We start from the raw sequence: 21,418 nt of genomic DNA, 5'->3' as shown, positions 1-21,418 counted from the left end.
GTATCTCTACTGTTGCAGCCTCTAACCTTCGAAGACTGATACTTCTTTCTCATCAGCAGGGCTGGATGAGCATTCAAAGTAAAGAGGAGAGCAACTGCCTCTTTCTGTCCTCTTCTTTTCTGTTGGGCACCAATGGGTTTTGTTGTACCAGTGAAATATATTTTTAAAATGTCTAGGAAAGAAAGCCATTAGTTGACAGAGCAAGAATGACCCCTATGCATGCTTCTCCCTGTAGGGATTTGGAAAACAATTCTGTTTGTTTGATTTTCCACAAGGTCAGACCCAGCTGAAGTTGGCAGAGGTTACTATTCCCACTTTAACTCAGCTGCCAAGTCAGAAAAAAAGAGCTGAGTTCTGGCCCATTTTTTTATGTTGGATAAACCTCAATTGAGACAGGTAGAAGAATAAATCCAAAGTCACACAGAGGGAGATACTGTCAATCACCTGAAATGTTTTACTTGATATCTGGCACATTGCATCATTAGCTCACTTAATATTTACAGCAATCCTACAAAGTCGACATTGATACCAAAAGGAAGTTGAAATCAAGGTAAGTCAAATGACTTGTCGCAGATCACACAGCTAGAAAATAACATCAAATTTGGATGTACAAATCCTGGGCTGTTTCTGTGCCCCCACCCGGGTTCACTGGCTACTGCTTTGAATTAGGGATCTCACCTGTGATCTTCTCGCTTCCACATAATATCACAGGAGAATGCTACCATTCCACACACCTCTGTGAATGTCACCGCCCCAAATCAGGTCATAAAAAGACTCCTATGCTTCCATGGCAACCGCCACCTCTTTTCCCATTCTCCATTTTTATTATTTATCTTGAAGCCGTTTTGTAGACATGTTTGATTCCAGATTACAGACAGGGAAGCACAGACAGCAAAAACAAGTCAGCAGCAGCTCTCAGGTCCAGAATGCTCAGCTGTCCTCCTAAAGCCCAGAAGCTGCAGCCAGTACTGTTTCTGGCTTAGGGAGAATGACCAGCAAGTGACTGCTTCCCCATCAATCTTTTCCTCCTGGGCAAATAATTATCCTGGGAGGCTTTCTACCTGTGTGCCTTGTGATCCCTGGTGAGTAATTTAATCTCTTTAGGCCTGTTTTTTTTTTTTTTTCCTACAAAATGGTGATCATAATAATTGTAGTACTTATTTCACAGGGCTATTGAACAGACTAAGTACTGCAGTGCATATACAGTATCTAGGACCATGCCTGGTATTTAGTAAATGCTCAATAAATTGTAGTTCTTTGCTTTTTTAAAATGATTGTGTTCATGATTATGAAAAAATCTAACCCCATGCACACTGACAGACTAACTTTTTGAGACTTTTTTTTTTAACCTGTAAAGCTGATTTTAGCATCTGTTTTAATTGTCCTGGAAAAAACATTTGGGATTTATTTCTCTGATTACCTGCATTCCTCTGGAGTTCACTGTGTCTGTTACATGTCTAGAAAGAGCATGGAATCATGTGGCTCTCCTATTTCCATTACCCATAAGACATAATCTCTCCCAGGAAGAGTTGCTGGGATTCAGCCAGATGCACCACTTCCTAATACACAGACCAGGAGGTCTCCCTGCACTAATAAGCCCTTAGGACATCCCTGTACACAAGCACATGCACCCTGGGAGATCTTTGTGGGAAAGAACCCAGTGTATCCATTTCTGAATTTCAGTGTCTGGCACGATCCTAAAATAAAGATAGCATTCAGCATGTGTTTGCTGAGAGAATTTCTATGCAAAGCCCTCCCTTGTGAGCTCCTTGATAACAAAAACAACAACACATCAATTGAGTGATTACTATGGTGAGACCCTTTACATGGGTTATCTTAGGAAATTCACGAAGCAATCCTGTGAACATAGACTATCATTATTCCTATTTTATGGATTAGAGAATAAAGATCAGAGTGATTTCACAGTAACAGAGCCAAGATTGAGCATAAGCTATTGGACTTCAGAGACGATTATTTCAGGGGTCATCTCTTCTCAGCTTCATCCAATGCCACAGCTTCCACTATTCTGATTGCAACAAATGGAAATTCTGCAACTTCATTAGTGGGGAGCTCACTGCTTCATGAGACAGTACAGCTGTAGTATTAGAGAGTGCTAATTGCCAGAAAGCTTTTCCTCGTATTGAGTTCGATCATGTATTGGAGCTTCTCCTCCCCCCACTTCCCCACCCCCAGTTCTGGATCTGCCCTCTGGAGTAACATAGAAACAAGGCCTTATGCTTTTCCCATATGTTAGCCCACGTGCTTTAAATAAATCAGTACCCTGCTGATTCTTACTCTGGAAGATGGATGTAAAGTACAGAAAGGAAAGGTATGTTTTAAAAAAAGTAGTCAGTTATTTTCTTTAAAAATTTATATGAACACTTTATAGAGCACTTAATTTTTTTTCTAAATGTTTTTCCCCACACCTGGGTGTCTACTTCCACAGTTCCAAACAAAGAAAATCCCTCATTGCTGTTAAAATAGCCATTATTTGACTTACAAGCGACAGTATCTACTGATGTTTGCTACCTAGTAAATCTTGCATCTGTATTCCATGAAGGTAAACAACAGACTGGGGATGATTTAGTGAACTGTAACTACTTAGCTTTGATTTCCTTACCACTAACATTTACCATGCCAGACTGGATGCAAACCAGTGTCTTTGTCTTAAGAGTGGGCTCTGACAAACTGAGAAAAGAAAGCCCCTGGGTAAACTAGAAGAATTATTAGTTAAAGTGCATCCCGGAGATTGATTCCAGCTTTCCCTTTAGCTTTAGGACCAAATTATAAAACTGTTGAGTTAGAACAAAGCAGGAATAAATCATGGATATGAGACAGGAAATATAGCATCAGGCATTGGAGACTTTGGCCTCAGTGTCTGTGGTGTATACTGTTGGTACCCCATTTGCATCCCCTTGGTCCACGCCAGAGATCATCTGAAAGGTTAGGGGACAATTCCTGTACATAACCATCAGTTTTCTACCTCCAGCGTCTCTTTGTCTCTCCCTAAAGGTGTTCTCTGTTTACATGAATGATATCAGTCCACATGTAGAGCTGACTGGAAAATCCAAAGGATGAATGACCCAGGAGCAAACTTAAACCATAAGGGATGGAAGCGAATGGTCAAATACTCCAGCTTCTTTGATCCTCAGTTGGACAATTATGATGTGTGTTCTACACAGTCTCTAAAAAAGTCCCCAGAGAAATTGAGTGTCAATGGCTCCCTCAATAACACATCTATTATTTCTTCCCTTTCTTGGTCCACTTGCTCATTCCTTCACATTATTTCCTGGGATTGCCTCTTAGATAAAATATTTGCATTCACATCTTTGTCCTAGTGACTGCTTGTAAAGAAACCACACCTAAAAGTCTTCTTGTTAATATTTAAATGGTGATAGTAACTTTATAGTTTTGGGGAGGGAATTAATAATATTTGCAAAGCTTTGGCACAGAACCTGGACCGTGAGTTCTTTTTTAAAAAATAATTTTCATTTTTATTTTTGATTACATATACAAGTTTGTTAACATGGTTTATTATGTGATGCTGAGTTTTGGGATACAAATGATTCCATTGCCCAGATAGTAAGCATAGCACTCAACAGTTAATGTTTCAACTCTTGCCCCACTTCCTCCCTCCCCACTCTATTGGTCTTCAGTGTCTATTTTTGACATCTTCATTTCTATTAGTACCCAATGTTTGGCTCCCACTAATAAGAGAAAACACGCAATATTTGTTTTTCTGTTTCTGTTGTAGTTTGCTTAGGATAATGACTTCCAACTGCATCCATGTTTCTGCAAAGACATGATTTCATCCTTTTTTATAGCTGCATAGTAGTCCATGGTGTATAGGTACCACATTTTGTTTATCCATTCCATCACTGATGGGCACTTAGATTGATTTCATGTCTTTACTATTGTAAACAGTGCTGTGATAAATATATCAGTGCATGTTCTTTTTGGTAGAACAATGTATTTTCCTTCAAATATATACCCAGAAATGAAATTGCTGGGTCGAATGGTACTTCTGTTTTGTTCTTTGAGAAATCTCCAAGCTCCTTTCCACAGTGGCTGAACAAATTTAGTTTCCCACCAACAATGTATAAGCATTCCCTTTTCTCTGCAGTCTCGTCAGCAACTGTTAATTTTGGACAGTTTAATAGTAGACATTCTGACTGGTATGAGATGATATCTCACAGTGGTTTTGATTTGCACTTCTCTAATGATTAGTGATACTGACCAGTTTTTCATATGTTTGTTGGCCTCTTATATGTTTTCTTTTGAGAAGTGTCTGTTCATGTCTTTTGTCCACTTTTTAATGCAGTTGTTTGTTTTTTGCTTCTTGTATCATTTAAGTTCCTTATAGACTCTAGATATTAGAACACTGTTGGATGCAGAGTTTGCAAATATTTTCTCCCTTCTGTAGGTTGGACCATAATTTCTAACTGAAAATTGTAAAAAGTATTGTCTCCTCCTGTCTATCCTCATCACGTCTTCCTCCTTGTTCCCATTTTCTTCTTCCTCCTGCTGCCTCTTTCTTTCCTTACTTTTGTAGGGTGAGTGATAATTTGATCTGAGGAGGGTAGTTTAGTAGTTATCACACAGAAAGTTTAAAAACACTCAAGACAGCCTGGGCGCAGTGGCTCATGCCTGTAATCCCAGCACTTTGGGGGGCCAAGTCAGGCAGATGCCTTGAGGTCAGGAGTTTGAGACTAGCCTGCCCTACATGGTGAAGCCCCATCTCTACTGAAAATACAAAAATTCCCTTGGTCTGGTGGCACACACCTGTAATTACAGGTACTTGGGAGGCTGAGACAGGAGAATCACTTGATCATGGGAGGTGGCAGCTGCAGTGAGCTGAGATCACATCGCTGCACTACAGCCTGGGCAATAGAGCGAGACTCTGTCTCAATAAATAAATAAATACAGTCAAGACAATAGAAACTATGGTAAACAAAAATAAATTAGAATTTGGTAACAAATTTTTATAACTTTGATTAAAACGAAGGGCTGCCCTAGCTGGGGCTCGGTTTTATTGGGTACTGATTCTATTGCACATGAACAGATTAAACTGAGCAAACTTTGCAAGTGATAAATAGATATAACAATGCTGTGTAAACTCTGTATGTTACACAAAACAGAGGTAGATATTTAAGAGTATCCAAAATGAACCATTATTATATTTTCAGATTTGGGAGTCTCAAGAGTTACCAAATTGTGATTCACCACCTGTTTTTGTAAATAAAGTTTGTTGGAAAACAATCGTATTTATTTGTTTATATATTGCATATGGCAGCTTTGCACTAAGGCTGAGTCGAGTGGTTGTGACAGAGACCATATAGCCCACAAAGCCTGAAATGTTTGTTATCTTGTTTGTTTCAGAGAAAGTTGACTGACTCCTGGTCTAGGACATTGCTTTGATTTTTAAAAAATACATAAGTTATAGAGAAAGCATAAATAGACACATTATTTATACATATGTATACATGTATGTTTTTATAATTCCACACCACGAATAGTATGTACTATCCCATAATTTCCCAGTTGCATTTTTCTTAATTTGCTTTTTTGGTCAAAGCACACCTTAATGATCAAAACAGCAGGTCACCCGCAAACAAAAACAAAACCAGCTTTCCCCTTTTCAATTATAAAAGAGGTAAGAAAATTCAGGTTGGATATGACAAGATTTGACAAGGCAATATGTTGACCTATGGGTAGCCATCAGTCCTCCGCCTTCATCTTAATGGGCAAATAAAATCTATTTCAAGAGTAGCCCAGCCCTTAGCAGCTCTATATATAACAAACATGATCTTTTTAAAAACAACCCAAATTATACATAATGTATGCTCATATTCTTAAACGGATCTGTTAGAGATACTAAAAAAAGACTGCATATATTTCAATTTTCCCAAAATGTCTCTTTCTCCACCGCTGACTATTTTATCTCTCTTATAGAACTCCAGAAATTCTGAAGATCTTCCTAAAAAATAGCAACAAAAACAACAACAAAACAGGTCTGCACGTTATTCCACTGCCTAAAAACCTTCAACGTTTATCTTCGATACAAGATTAATTTCAAATACTTTGATTCATCATGTCTACTTAACTTTTCAATCTTGTGCACTGAAAACAACAACCCCACACTGTGCAACTTTGCATACGCAATGCCATGCTCTTACTGCCATTCTGTGATCCATGCACTCTTGCATCCGGACGCTTTTGTTCACATTGTTCTCTCTGCCTAGAACAACTGCCCTTTTTCCATATTAACCTTTTTAAATATTCTCCTTTCTAACTTCCGTCCAGATAATACCTATCATAAGGGGCCTTCCTGGGATACCCCAAAGGGCCTTCTATTAGGCAGAATTAATCTCCATTCTTCTCCATCTCAGCTAATATAATTCTTTCATCTACCCAGTTGCTTAAAGCCTCCAAATCTGAAATAATTCTTATACTTCTTCTCCTTCATGCCTCATCTTCAATCCATCTCCCAGCTTTGTCCATCCACTCACCCTCAATATATATGTTAAATCCCTCCTGCCTACTTTAAGCCACCGTCATCTGACTACTGGACAACAGCCCTTTCTTCTGATCCCAGTCTTGTTTTTCTCCCACCCATTTTCCATTTTCATAGACTAGTCCTTTTAAATGCACAAATCAGATCAAGTCACTCCTATACTTGAATTTTCTGTGGCCTCCTTTAATATTTGAAATGGAATTCAAATATCCTAATGAAGCCTGCACAGTAAAGTATGATCTGGCTCTTGAGATCTCACTCCAGCCATTTTCCAATTTTCTGTACTGCAGTGGGAAATGCAAGCCAACATCAGAAACTTTGGGATTCTTTTTCCCTCATCTGGAATACTATTTTTGTCTCTCTTTACTTGCTTATCCTATGTTTTCATTCGTAACAAACAAAAAAGGTAAATTTGAGATGCTTTCCATAACCCCTTATGCCAGCTCAGGGTCTTCCCCATTGTCTTGCTTCATGGTACATGGTTTTCTTCATTCATAGAGTTACTGCAGCTTGTCATTTTATATTTACTAATGCGTATCTCTATAATATTTGTCTTTCCTGCTAGTCTGTAAGCTGTAAATTTATGAATGATGTTGCCTTATTCAATACTTTATACCAAGTACTTCTGGTGTTTAGTATACAATAGGCCCTTATAAATATTTCCTCAAAAAAAATGAAGAAATTAATAACTGAATGGATGAACAAATTGTATCATGTACTGAACATATGACACATTGTTGAATTCAGTTTATTTTGCATATAACAGCTTATTGAGTATCAGAATTTTTTTGCATGTATGCCCATTTCCCTTTCTGAATCTAAGGGCTTATGGGTGGATAGCATCACTTTTTTAGCATGGTAGCTCTCACAGGTTCTAGAAGCTGAGTCCTCAATAAATATAAGTTGGTAGAAATCAGATGTCTTATCCATTTGAATGTAATGTAACTTCTTTGAGGAAATAAGCATAATATATACTTTTTAAATTTTTTTTCTGGAGATGGAGTCTTGCTCTGTTGCCTGGCTGGAGTGCAGTGGTGAGATCTCAGCTTGGCTCACCGTAACCTCCACCTCCTGGGTTCATGTGATTCTCTTGCCTCAGCCTCCCAAGCAGCTGGGACTACAGGCGCCCACCACCATGCCCAGCTAATTTTTGAATTTTTATTAGAGAAGGGATTTCACCATGTTGGCCAGGACAGTTTCAACCTCTTTACCTCGTGATCCTCCTGCCCTGGCCTCCCAAAGTGCTGAGATTACAGGCGTGAGCCACCGCACTCAGCCAATGTGTTCAGCTTTTAAACTGCATTGCCTGGTACATAGCAGGTGCTGACTAATTGCTTGACGAGTGGATGCATGCATGTCCATAGCTTTATCAGGTTGTCAACAAGGTAGTATTCTGTTGCATATAGATGCTACTTTTTTTAAGCTACTCATCTTTTGATGAACAATTAGGTTGCTTCCATATCTTCGCTATTGTGCACAATATTTCAATAAATGTGGAAGTACAAATATCTCTTCAACATGCTGATTTCCTTTGCTTTGGATAAACACCTGGTAGTGGGATTGCTGGATCATATGGTAGTTCTATTTTCAATTTCTTGAGAAGTCTCCATTGTGTTTTGCATAGTGGCTATAATAATTTACATTGTCACCAATAGTGTACAAGGGTTCCCTTTTTCCCACATCCTCACCAACTTGGGGATCTTTTATCTTTTTAATAATAGGCATAACAACAGGAGTGAGGTGATATGTTATTGTGGTTTTGATTTACATTTCCCTGATGAGAAATACCTCAAAACATCATGTTGTACCTGATAAATACATACCATTTTATATGTCAATTTTAAGAATAAAAAACAAATTTGGGGGGGAAAAAGTCAGCCTTCCACCGACGACCTCAGGAATGCAGAAGTAAAAATAGACTTTAGGCCTTTTTCCTATTGACATTCCCTTTTTAGTATTACGAGGTCATTTTCTTCCAGGTTATTTCAGGTCATTAAATATGTAGATTGTCCTGGACGAAACACTGTGCTACTCCTGGAGGTAAAAAAGCTGAGTAGGGCCTGAACAACTCTGATTTGTTCTATCTGGCTGCTGATTTAAGGAACTCGGGGAGTAGAAGAGCAGAGAAAGTGCATTAGCGAGGTACATGGATGTATAAGGATGATACGAGTTTAGTAGAAATTGATTATTGCCCTACCCAGATTGCCTCTGCAGGGTCCATGCATCAAAGGTCTAGCTGTTCTGAGTGCTGGCTGCTGTTCTGAGTTCACAGCTGCCTCCACTCCCTTCTTGGGAGAACAGTGCTTGGCTTCTCAGACCCAGCCAACTCCACTGGGGGGCAGCCCACAGCCAAATGGATACAAATAAACAAAAAGCAGACATCTTACTTCAGAGGGGAAAACCCTGTGCTGTGGCTTTTGCTCCACAGTCTTGTCCCTATGGATCAAGCCAAGGCTAGGCTGTGCCTCGGATCATGTCTGTGGTTGGCTCTTAATCCTTTCTTAACTGACTTCACTTCCTCCATTACAAGGTTATACTGAAGAACGTTCCCTCTATAAATCACATGGACTCAAACCTGTCTCAGTCTCTGCTTCCCAAAAATACCACCTAAGCCATCATGTGATGGGCACTGTGCAAAAGTAAGTGCATGGTGCTATGAGACAGAAAAGAGATATCGGACACTGTTTAAAGGTAGAGAGTCATCCAAATTAGAATCTTCTTTCTAGGTACATTTTAATTTTATAGAAAAGTATCAGGATAATACAATATAATAAAACATTCACATATTCCCTAACTATATTTAACTTATGTCAACATTTTTCACAGATGCTTCAAAGCTTATACAGAATTAAAGATTATAAATATGGTAGGAAATATTTTTGCAGCTCTTTTTAATTCTATACTTTTCTTTTTTAATCTTTGGAACCAATTCCTACCCTGGTAATGGCGTTAGTGCTTCACAATCATGTTTCTGTATTTGTACATATCCATGAATATGGCATGCTTTCATGTGTTAGCAGACTTATATAAGTTAAACCGCATATAAACTTTGTCAACTTTCATTTTACTCTGATTGTTATGTTTTTGTGACCCATCCACATCAATACACCCATTTAGACTTTCATTTCCATTGCCAGGTTGCATTCTATTACTGTGCCTTATTTCGGCTTCTTTTTGCCTTCTTATCTGCCTCCTACTAGGTTGATAAAGTTATTTTTATTTCTTCATTTTTTATTGTGAGTTATACATTACATTTGGATTAATTTAGAGAATACACTTCAATTTTAACATGCATGCTATATTTAATAAGGTTTAAAATTAATCTGCATTTCTATTTTCTATGTGAATCCCATGAGGTGCACAGGATCGTCTAAGTATGAAATCCCTTTCTGTATCTTCAATGTAATTGGAAAGTATTTTATTTCTACTATTTTTAACCTCTCCATTAGTGTATGTACATATGGGTATATACACACACATTTATGCATACATTTGAAGTTTATACTTATTTAGCATTACCTGTACTTAATTTAATAATATTTACGGCTGGGCGCGGTGGCTCAAGCCTGTAATCCCAGCACTTTGGGAGGCCGAGGCGGGTGGATCACGAGGTCAAGAGATCGAGACCAGGCTGGTCAACATGGTGAAACCCCGCCTCTGCTAAAAATACAAAACATTAGCTGGGCATGGTGGCGCGTGCCTGTAATCCCAGCTACTGAGGAGGTTGAGGCAGGAGAATTGCCTGAACCCAGGAGGCAGAGGTTGCGGTGAGCTGACATCGCGCCATTGCACTCCAGCCTGGGTAACAAGAGTGAAACTCCGCCTCAAAAAAAAAAATAATAATAATAATAATATTTACTTAATATTATCTCTATTTACATTCAGTTTCCTTTTCACTTCAGTTCATCCTTTTTAGTCCTTTTGATGAGGCCAGTGAGTTAACAAGTCTGCTTCCTGTCTGCAGATGTTTTCATGTAAATTTTACTTTCAAATAATGGTTTAGTGTGGGTATAAAATGTTAGGTTGACAATCATCAGGCTAACAGTCATCCCTTTGTTGGTGATCTCGCTTTCTTTTCTTGTACCTTTTAAGAATTTGTCTTTGATATTCTATCTTATTGATATAAGATATCTTGGGTATGAACTTGTGTTTATTTGTTTTGCCAAAAATATATAAGTTGTTTTGATCCATTTTTTAAAACTGGAAAAAAAAGTCTATTTCTCTATGAACATCACTCTCCCCTGGAATAACATTCTCTCTAATAGGTGCATGCTGGGTATCTTTATGTTATTCTCTAGGTATAATTTTATCTTTCATCTTTTTATATAATTGAAGTTAATTCTAGGTGATTTTTTCAGAGCTGTATTCCAGTTCATGAATTATCTTCTCACCTATTTGGCTGTATTGTCCATCCATGGTGATTAATGTCTACAACTCCATTAATTTCTAGTTTCTGTTTATTTTTTAAAATACTTCTAATCTTTCTGCATACTATGTTGTTCTCAACTAATATATTTTACCTCCATCTATCTCTTTTACCATTTTAAACATACTTACAATATCTTTTGGATTTTACAGTTATCCAATTCATAAAGCATTGGTTCTTCAACTTGCTTCATATGCTGATTCTCCATTGTGGTTCGTTCTTTGTGTGATGCTTAATTTTAACGAGACAGTCACTTCAGCAAAGGTTTATAGTTGTGTTTTGTGTTCTATATTATAGAAGAATTCCTACAGATTTCGCAAACCTAATATTTTTATTATTAATGTTTCATCTTGGAGACTTAACATCCCAAAGGTTACGTAAGCTTGAAATTCACGAGTATATTTGGCTTAGGCCAAGGATTCCCGTCACTCACAGGGTTCAACTTATGGTTCTGGAAGGTGGGACTGGTGGTAGAGTCCCCAGTGAATAGCTTGGCTATTCTTTGTGGCATCCTTCTTTGTTCAGGGTTCCAGTTTCCCCAGGTAAAAATGACTGAGATTCATCCATAATCTTTTCCCGCTTCTGTGACAGGTTTTGAATCAGCCTCACTTCTCTGCTCCAACTTAAGGTTCACCTTCAATGCTGGAATTTCTGCTGGCTCTTTCCTTTTGTTTTCTTTTGCTGTTTTTGAGTCAAGTCTTGCTCTGTCACCCTGGTGCAATCATAGCTCACTGCAGCCTCAAACTCCTGGGCTCAAGCAATCCTCCCATTTCAGCTTTCTAAGTAGCTGAGACTACAGGTGCACACCACCATGTCCAGCTAATGAAGATCTTCCTTTCTGTGCTTCCAGATGAGCTGTGTATTGTTCACTTTTATGATATTTTATCTACCATGATCCTGTGTGTGGAATGGGAGGTACGTCCTTTCATATATGCTCAGGTCTCGTTTTCTGAATCTGAGCTGAGCCTTAAAACATGAGTGAGTTAGTCATGAAAAAGAGAAGGAAAGGGTACATCATGTAGGGAAAATAGCATAAGGAGAGAAGCAGGAAACACTATTGTAGGCCTCTTGGTAACTTAGTATAGGTGAAGCTTGATGCTCCTGGCTGCCCTTATCCATGCCACTCTCCAGAGCCAGCAGAGTGAATTTCCAGGAGAAAAGACTACATAAAGAGCAGACATGAGACCCAGAACAACCTGGATCAGAGCCAGAGGCATTAGTATCAGCCATAAACCAGAGACTATGGAGGTGGGGGTGGGATAGGTAATCAGCGTGGAAAAAAGACAGAGTCCTAACATGGAAAGAATAAGTGAGTCTGTTGTGAGCAACTCTCAAGACATGATGGGCTTGAGACAGACCAAACTGGACATTACTGACCAAAGCAGCACCTGTGACAGAGCAACCCACATGCCTGAGGTGTCTATGTGCAATGTGTGTGTTCATGTGACACATTCCAGAGGGCATTCAAGGTTGGGGAAAAAAAGTCTTTCTAGCAGAGCATAATGCTTCTCTGTTGTCTTTGTGGCTGGCCTTTCACGGTGGATGTGGGTGGTATAAAAACTTGGCTCCAGAATGTGTAAGAAATGTGGTGGCAGCGCAGAAGCAGTTTGAATCTAGAGTACCTAGAAGAGCCAGAGAAGGAAGGAGAGGGCTTGGAGCAATGTCCTCTCTTCACTGCTCAGCGAAGTGGGTCCTGGAAGGAAGGGATTCCGGGTCTTACCATACACCATACACCAAGTGAGATGGGACAAAGGGAGAGTTCACTTTGTTGGAAGAGTTTTTAAAAAGGGAGTTTCAAACTGGCTGTCCAGAGCCCCAGGCTTCTGCAGAAGAACCTCAGAGGTCACTCTTTGGAGTAAGAGGAAGGGAGAACTAAGCAGGCCGTGTTAAGCATCTTCCCCATCCTTTCCAACAGAGTTGCTTCTGCTTTTAACTGGAGAAACTACAAACAAAACACTCTTTGAGTAGGTTTTTTTTTTTAACCACTTTTAATTGAGATAAAATTAACATAATATAATTGACTTTTTAAACATTTTAAAATTTACTATTTAGTGATGCTTAGTATATTCATAAAGTTGTACAATAATCACCAGTATCTAACTGGAGAACGTTTTCATCACCCAAAAGACAAATCCCATATTAAAATGGTTATTCCCATTTCCTGACTTTCACGAGCTCCTGAAAACCACTAATCTTGCTACCTCTGCAGGTTTACCTATTCTGGACATTTTATATAAATTGAGTCATAATATACAACCTTTTATGACTGGCTTCTTTCCCTTACCACAGTGTTTCCAAAGATCATCCATGTTGTGGCATGCATCAGTACTTTATAGTTTTTCATATCTAAATATTATTTTATTGTAGGACTATGACACATTTTATTTATCCATTCATCAGTTGATGAACGTTTGGCTTCCACTTTTTTCTACATGTATGTACAAGATTTTGTTTGAATAAATGTTTTTCAGTTACCTTGGGTATTTAGGGTTTTAATTGAAAAAAGGTCCCAGAATCCTTCCCTTTGCCCATCACGCCCAAAGATGCTTCCTGCCACTGACACCAGGAAATGCTGTAATTACCACTACTTAAATGGGGATACAAAAAACTCAGGGGGTTTGTGGTAATGTCCCTCCACATCCCCCCACACAAAGCCAAAGGAGAAATATGGCACAACTTTTTGTACTAAACTGTTTAAAGACTGGAAACAGAAGAGGAAAATGATGTTTTTATATTAAATCTAGACAATATCCAACATTTTATTGATCCTCAGACATTTGTGTCTTAATATCTTTGAACTTAGAATACATTTTACAATCAATGCTGTGCCACAGTTTAACTTGCAGCCTTTTTTTTTTCTTTCTTAGTGATAAATAAAATAATGATGTGTCTTATGATGATAATGCATTTTAGATTTTGTGGCTTGTGGTATTATGGAGTACAGCCTACAATTCACATAAAATTTTAGGAGTAAAATGGGAGACTTTGGAGCTGTCCTGAGCTAGCTGTGGTTTCTGCAGGATTTCGTGGCCACTCTTGTCCCCTGGGGCTGTGGTGTGCAGAGGGACAGGCTACATTCAGCACACAGGCATGCCTCAAGGCCTCATGTGCCATTCCAGGATGCTCCTCCCATCACTACAGGCCCCCTGTAATGCTCATCTCCCCTCTGATAGTGTAATCCCATGTTGGATCATTATCCCCTTCCTTATAGCTCCTCAGTGTAGCTGAGACAGACTGACATTTTCAAGGAGAATTTTATGTTAAAAGCCAAGGGAAAGGTAAAAGGGGAAAAAAGGAAATATAAATGGTATAGAAATTGTCACATTTTCAATTATTGTGTTTCTAATATTTCCATTCTATGAGAGTAAAAAGGAATTTTAGTGAGACCTCAATTTCTGCAGAAGTTAACTGACGACCATTAGGAAGCCTTGACTCATGTCCCTACCCAGTCCTGGGTCAGCTGTGCCCACCACTTACCTTCTCCTGACCCACGAAATGAAAGTCTTGGTTTTGCGATTTTTTTGGATTCCTCTCTTGCTGACTTCCTACAGCTTGGCTCTTTCAAAAAAGTTCTGGCCCATCTAAAATGTCATGTCTTTTGTCCATAAAGTGGCTGGGACTCACTTGACTAGCTATGAGAGTAAAATCTCTTGCCAAATTTATAAAGAAAAAGATAAAACACAAGCTCAACGGTTTTTAGTTCAAGAAAATTAGCTCTTCATTTTCAAAGTATTGTATTAACTGAGAAGGGGTTGGATTGGAGGTGAATGGTGTGTTAGCAGAGCATGGCTGAAGGATAATCATCTTCACTACAACCATTCATATTACTTTTTTGTTTTTCTCCAGAACAGCTTCTTAAAAATTTTCAAAAGTAATGAACAAATTTTTACAAATCTAACAAAAGCAGCAGCAACAACAAAAAAGATTGAATCTGCACCAGCTGAATGCTTCCTAAATAGGGCAGGGGATTCATAGTGGCTAAAATCCCCCAGTAAATGCTTGTTTAAATCTTTGGGTTTAAATTTATAATAAGAGTTTGAGGGCTTTTCTTCGAGAACTGATTATTTTTGATATCTGAGAGTCATCCTCCCTTAATGCATTTTGCTTTGTGAGGGAAGCACATTTAGCAGGAGGGAGGGAGCATTGAATCGCTGCATTCATTCTGGATAGCAGCTAAAAGAAGGCTAAAGACAGGTTGAGGCATGTTTCAAAAAATTCTATTAAAATTTCGAGTGAAATCAAAACCATGTCTATGGGAAACTTTGAAGGAAATGAGATTATATAACCTAGAGAAAAGAATACTCAGGATGTGGGTGGTAGGGGGAGAAAGGAAGCCATCTGCAAATACATAAGACGTATTATGTGAAAGCAAGATTAGGCTCATTCTTTGACATGGAGGAGACAGCTATTGGTACAATATGAAGCAGATTGTCTACAACTTTCTAATAGTTAAATTGTTTCAAGATATTATGGTATACATTGGGAAGATCTCGGTTCTTCAAGAAAGGAGGTGTTCAAATAAAGCTGCTCACTATCAGTCACAGCTTCCTAATTGAATTTTAACGGTCAGTTAAGAGGTGGAACTTCATGACCTTTAACAGCTCTTTAAGCTTGACGTTTCAATGACTCCTAATCCATGTCAAGGAGACTGATTCTCAGCTGTCCCACAAGTCAGGGAAAACAAAGGTTCTGACAGCATTCATGGCCCTGTGATTCAAGTTGAAAAGCAACCCAATGTAGCAAGATCTTCAAGGACAACAACAGCACAATGCTCAGCCTGCCTCTCTCTGGAAATTTCTTAGTCACACAAATTAGGGATCACTGGTCACCCCTTTCCAGCAGATTTACCTCTGGCTCCTGACTCCTAGGCCTCTCTGCAGGTTGCAGCCAGTCTATTGACAACTGTGCACTGTTCCCAGCACAACATTTAGAGGGGAAATTGCGGTCCAAGGCACCAGTAGTGTTCAGACCAGCTGAGCTCTTTCATGGTGCTATAGTTCAGGCAAAAGTGTTCTCTTTCAAGACAGGCGGCCCTCTTGCCAGCAATTGCTTGGATGGAGTGTTCATTCAAACACCCTAGGCTTATTACCAGTTCAGAGCACAGAAATTGTGCAGGTAATTTCTACCCACCATCCAATCGGTTGCTTGCCCACCCTCATGCCAGCTCCTGTTCTGTCCCTCCCAAGATGGATGTGATATTATACACACCACTTTACAATCCCTAACACAGCAGGTGCATTCAGAGACTTCCAACACCATATTAATAAGAGTCCTAATGAAAACCCAAAATAACCTGTCACAGAAGTTATGTCACCTCCTAGGAAAAATAAAGTGGCAAGTCATCCCACGTGTTGTCTATTTTTCCATTGTCTCCACTTGATTCTTTCTGCCTGCCCCCAAGCCTCTCTTCCTTCTGTTAGTTCTTTGCAGAGTGCTTTCAGCAGACCTGCAATTGTTTGCTAAATCACCCATCACTGAACTGGGAAACAGAAGAGCTAGGTAGGAGTTCCAGCATCTCCTCAGGCTCTCTGTCTAGCAGCAACCTGTCCTTTTAAGAATCTACCCCAGGCCAAGCTTAAATGATGCTGTTGCAATGATGGCAGATGTGAGCTTTACCCAAAATGACCCTGCTCCTGTGGTGCTGGCTACCACAGATTCAGAAATGAAGGCCAAGCTCTCCGCCCTAACAAAGCTCATAGTCTACTATAGGAGTCAACAAACTTTTTCTAGAAAGAGACAGATAGCAAATAGTTTAGGCTTTACAGGCCACAGAGTCTCCCAGGCAACTGTTCAATTCCACTGTTATAGCTCAAGAGCAGTCATAAACAATATATAAACAGGTGACCGTGGCATGTTCCAATAAAACTTTATGACAAGGCAGTGAGCTAGATTTGACACTCAGGATAACATCTGCAAGACCCTGATCTAGTGGAAGAGACAAACATGTGCTCCAGTGGTTACAGTGTTCAACAGTGAGTGATAAAATAAGAAGGAAGCAGCAGAAGGTGGTTAGGGAAGGCTCCCTGGAAGAGGTGAGGTTTGAGCCACGAGTTGAGCGATGAAGACTACTTAATCACATGCCTGCCTAATCTTCCTCTTCCACCATCAACTTCCCTCATAGACTGATTATCTGCGATTAGAATCTGTTAGACTTTGAGGTTTCTGTAAGCTGTAACTACATCTTAGCTGTCTTTATAATCCCAAGCTCAAATTTAATGCTTTTACTTAATCACGGCTTGATGAATGTTTATTGAATTAAAGGACATATGACTTTTCACCTCTGTTTTGACCACAGAGGTATAACTCTCTCTATATTCCTGGAAGATGATATTCCTGCTTCACTCTGTGTTATGCGACAGCTGGGTAGAGACTTACAACAATACAAAAAGGCTCTTAGAGCCTGTTTGTTGTTATTTCATATTCTGGAGCCACACTGACTTTGGACTGCTGCTCAGCCATTTACTAGCTGTGTGATCTTGGATAAGTCCATTAATCTTTCCATGCCTCAGTTTCCCATTCTGTTAAAATAATGATAGTACTTACCTTATAGGATTGTTGCAAAGATTAAATGAGTTAAATGAATACAGTATGTAGAATGATTCCTGGCACAGAGCACCTGTTCATTAAATGCTGGCTATTACTAACATTACAAAGCTGGGCCTAGTCTCTTCATAATAATCTTGCACCTCTGTGGTAGGATGGGGACAGAGGAGCTGCTGACACTCATCTGGAAATTCTAACCAACTTCCTAGCTCCTGCCTTATTTGTTTGTTGTCTTCATCTCTCTGCCCTCGGCCGCTGCACAAGGAGAGAAGCTGATTGGCAGCTTAGCTGTTTAAAATCAATATGAGAAACACTTGGAGATTAAAGCAATTTAAGCAAGGTACTGGCTGGGGTTGGGAGCTAAAACTCCTCTTGAAGGAAACAAACGAAGGAGATGAAGAAAGTGGGTCAGAAATGAAACAGCGCGAAACTGTGTGAGTGGAGGTGAGATTACAACAATAGAGCAGCACGACTTTTTCATCAGAGAGAGATCGTTTCTTTTTATAAAAAAATAAAATAAAAAAGTAGAACCAAAAGCCCTAATCTCAAAATTGCTCCGGCCTGGTAGTGATTGTTCCACCAATTTAAACACACTTCTCTCCCCTCATCTCCTTGCTGCTGTGCCCCCCAACCCACATGTGCACTCACTCAGGTCCCCCCTTCTTTAGTCTCTGCAGGAACTTCCTTGCCAGGTACAAATGGAAAGATTACATCTCAGCTTTGTCACTGATGCCGCATGAGACCAGCAGCCACAGGAAATGAGCCACAGAGACCAGGCAAGGAGGCGCAAGGGTGTCGTGGACAGCATTTCCTACGACCGTGGCTGCCCCTCTCAGACATTTGGTTCCATTAAGCCAGTCTGGTCTCCCATACAGAGAGGCCACCAAGCTCCCTGTTGAGGGGAGGTGAACCTGTGTTAAATCCACTACAGATTCAGAGAGTTCTGCAGTAAACAAGGAAGCTCCCTTTCCTACTTGTCTCTGACATACCCTGACAGTTCCATTTCTTGTTTATTAATATTTCTCTTTATTTTTCTTGTTCTACTCGGTCTGTGCTCTAAGAGTTACATTTTATCAACTTGACAGTTTGTAAGGCATCCCCATAACTACACTATTCCAACCTGGCCCCAAATATTTCCTTCCCTATTTTCATCCCCAAATGGGTTAACCTCATCCCCTAACAAGGACTTTTTATGTGTATAGTTTACAAGAATATTCCCTTTTTGGACTCCTATGTACATTACCTAAGTTTCACATACAATATTGCTGATTTTCTTGTGCTCAGAGAGCCAGGAAGAAGCATACACCTGTGGAATTGGTTCATTCAGAGATCTTGGAAGGTCTGAGATCCACATCAAAGACTAGTCATAAAAGAAAGCATGTAATCACATGTGGAGCATTTTAAGCAGGATATGGTCAGTACTGTGGGATTTATTCACATACACTTTTGGGTCTTGTCTTTAAATCACAATATGCACCACACACACACACACCTTAAAAAAGAAGAAAAAGAGTTTTTCACAAAGTATCAGCTAATATGTAACAGAATTAGAGAAGGAATAATAAAAACAGAAAATTTCCATTTTATCATCATCAAACAATTCATTCAGCAAAGAGTCAATAACAGAAGTTAGAAGCATTGGGTCAAGTTTCTTGAAAAGCAGAATATAAAGGGTTTCAAACTATCATCCCACAAGTCCCTTCTTAATTACAGAAGAGAGAGCTTTTATAGTAGAGACACCTGGTGGCCACCACCTTTACCAAGTGAGCATATTTAGCAATGCCAATAATGGTATAAACTGACACTATATACCTCATGATCTAATTCAATGTCAATTGCACAATACCTTGCCAAAAATGCTTAACTTGAATCTTATCATGAAGCAACAGAAAAATCCAAAATTTGAGCACATTGTGGAGGACAACTAGTCCAGATTATCAAAAACTACGAACAACACAAAAAACAGTAGATAGATAACATATATTCATGAATACATGCATGAGTAAAATAAGGGGTGATTGTATTTTAAAAGAGAATGAAATAATATACATTTAATCATATCCCGGATTTTAAAAAGAGCTATGAAAGACATTTGAAGAACACTTGGGGGAATTTGAATATGGGCTACATGTGAGGCAGCTATTACATGTGTTAAAATTTTGGGATATGATGGTAGTGTAGTTACATAGGACAAGGTTTCTGCCTTTTAGAGATATATTCTAAAGTATTTAGGGTAGAAAGATTATAAATGTCTGAAAATTGTGTTTAAGTGGTTCAAAAAAATCCCATGTTTGTGTATGCATATAAATGTGCAGATAAAACGTGAAAAAATGTTAGCAATTGTGAATTTAGATGAGGGCTATAAATATATTCACTATAGTCTCCTTTCAGATTCTTAGGGTTGGAAGTTTTTCAAATAAAAATTTGGAGAGATGGAAGAAACCCCTACGTCTTTTAAAATGTACAAATTTCTTAAAATGTGGTACATGTACACTGTGGAATACTACACGGCCATAAAAAAGAATGAAAACATGTCTTTTGCAGCAACATGGATGCAGCTAGAAGCTACTATCCTAAGCAAACCAACATAGAAACAGAAAACCAAATACTGCGTGTTCTCACTTATAAATGGGAGCTAAACACTGGATAGGCATGAACATAAAGATGGCAACAATAGACAGTGGGGACAATAGATGGAAGAGGGAGGAAGGAGCAAGGGTTGAAAAGCTACCTATTGGGTACAATGTGCACTACCTAGGTGACAGATTCATTTGCACTCCAAACCTCAGCATCAAGCAATATCTCTTTGGAACAAACCTGCACATCTAACCCTGAAACTAACATAAAATGTGAAAAAATAAAAGATTACAGACTTTGGAATCAGACCAACCCACTTTCAAATTCTGTATGCCCCACTTAATAAACCTGTTTCTTTAGATTTAAAAAGGGTGAATAAATAAATGAATAATATTGGTATTACTCTGTGTGTATGTGTGTGTGTTTGTATTTTTTTTTTTTTTTGAGATAGGGTCTCACTTTATAGCCCAGGCTGGAGTGCATGCTGCAAACTTGGCTCACTGCAGCCTCAAACTTGTGAGCTTAAGCAGTCCTCCTACATCAACCTCCCAAGTAGCTGGGAATACAGGCGCAGGTGGCCACACCCAGCTAATTTTTATAATGTTTTTTAAATAGAGATGATCTCCAACTCCTGGCCTCAAGCAATCCTCCTGCCTCAGCCTCCCCAAAGTGCTGGGATTTCATGGGTGAGCCGTCACACCCAGCCCTAAAATTTATTTCTTAGAGGGTATCCTGAGCTATGGGACAGAAATCCTTAGTTTCCCTATCCTCTCCTCTGCCCTAACCATTACCAAAGGTTTTGACTTTGCTCCCTGTTTTTCTCCCCACTCCACGGGTAGATTTTCTTATAAGGAGAATTTTTTTGAGCATGTGATGCCGAACCAGAGGAAGGAAAAGAAGATGAGAAAGTATGTGGGCTGAGTTTGGAGAAGAGAATGCCAAGGAACTGAGGGAGAGGATGCTATGACTTGGGACGGGAAGGGTCTGATACAAATCATGCAGGAGACCAAATATCTGCTGAAAGGCAGCACTTTGTCACGACCATCACCTACCTTCTACCTGTTATAGAAACCTTACTCTTGTTCACCTCCACTGTCACCTTCTACTGCTTTGATAATCCACCACCAGCTGCCCTCAGTGAGAAGATGTCATTCACCCAGGGCCAAGGACCTGAGCAGGGGGCTCTGGACACAACCGCCTTCTGATTGACCACCTTCAGCTGCCATCTCAGATCAGGTCTAACTGTGCAAAGACCTGTCTCTGATTCTGTCTTCCAGCACCCCTGACCATACCCTCTCAGGCCTCAGTGGCAGAAGGCTTCTGTCCTTCTTCCTGCACTGCCTGCATCCTAGGCGGGG

At 39.5% G+C, this 21,418-nt stretch overlaps 1 long non-coding RNA gene across 1 annotated transcript; it reads left to right on the top strand.

The window, feature by feature from the left end:
- Positions 1–2,078: 2,078 nt before the first annotated feature.
- On the top strand, positions 2,079–20,145 carry LOC116532476. The gene is made up of 3 exons (XR_004260879.1): positions 2,079–2,089; positions 10,518–10,522; positions 20,028–20,145. It is a non-coding gene; the product is annotated as an uncharacterized LOC116532476 (long non-coding RNA).
- Positions 20,146–21,418: the final 1,273 nt, after the last annotated feature.

The sequence above is a fragment of the Sapajus apella genome, unplaced genomic scaffold (assembly GCF_009761245.1).
Source record: "Sapajus apella isolate SASKATOON/1434 unplaced genomic scaffold, GSC_monkey_1.0 scaffold76, whole genome shotgun sequence".
Classification (NCBI taxonomy): domain Eukaryota; kingdom Metazoa; phylum Chordata; class Mammalia; order Primates; family Cebidae; genus Sapajus; species Sapajus apella.
Note: the sequence above shows the minus strand (reverse complement) of the source record. Positions and strands in the feature narration are given on the sequence as shown.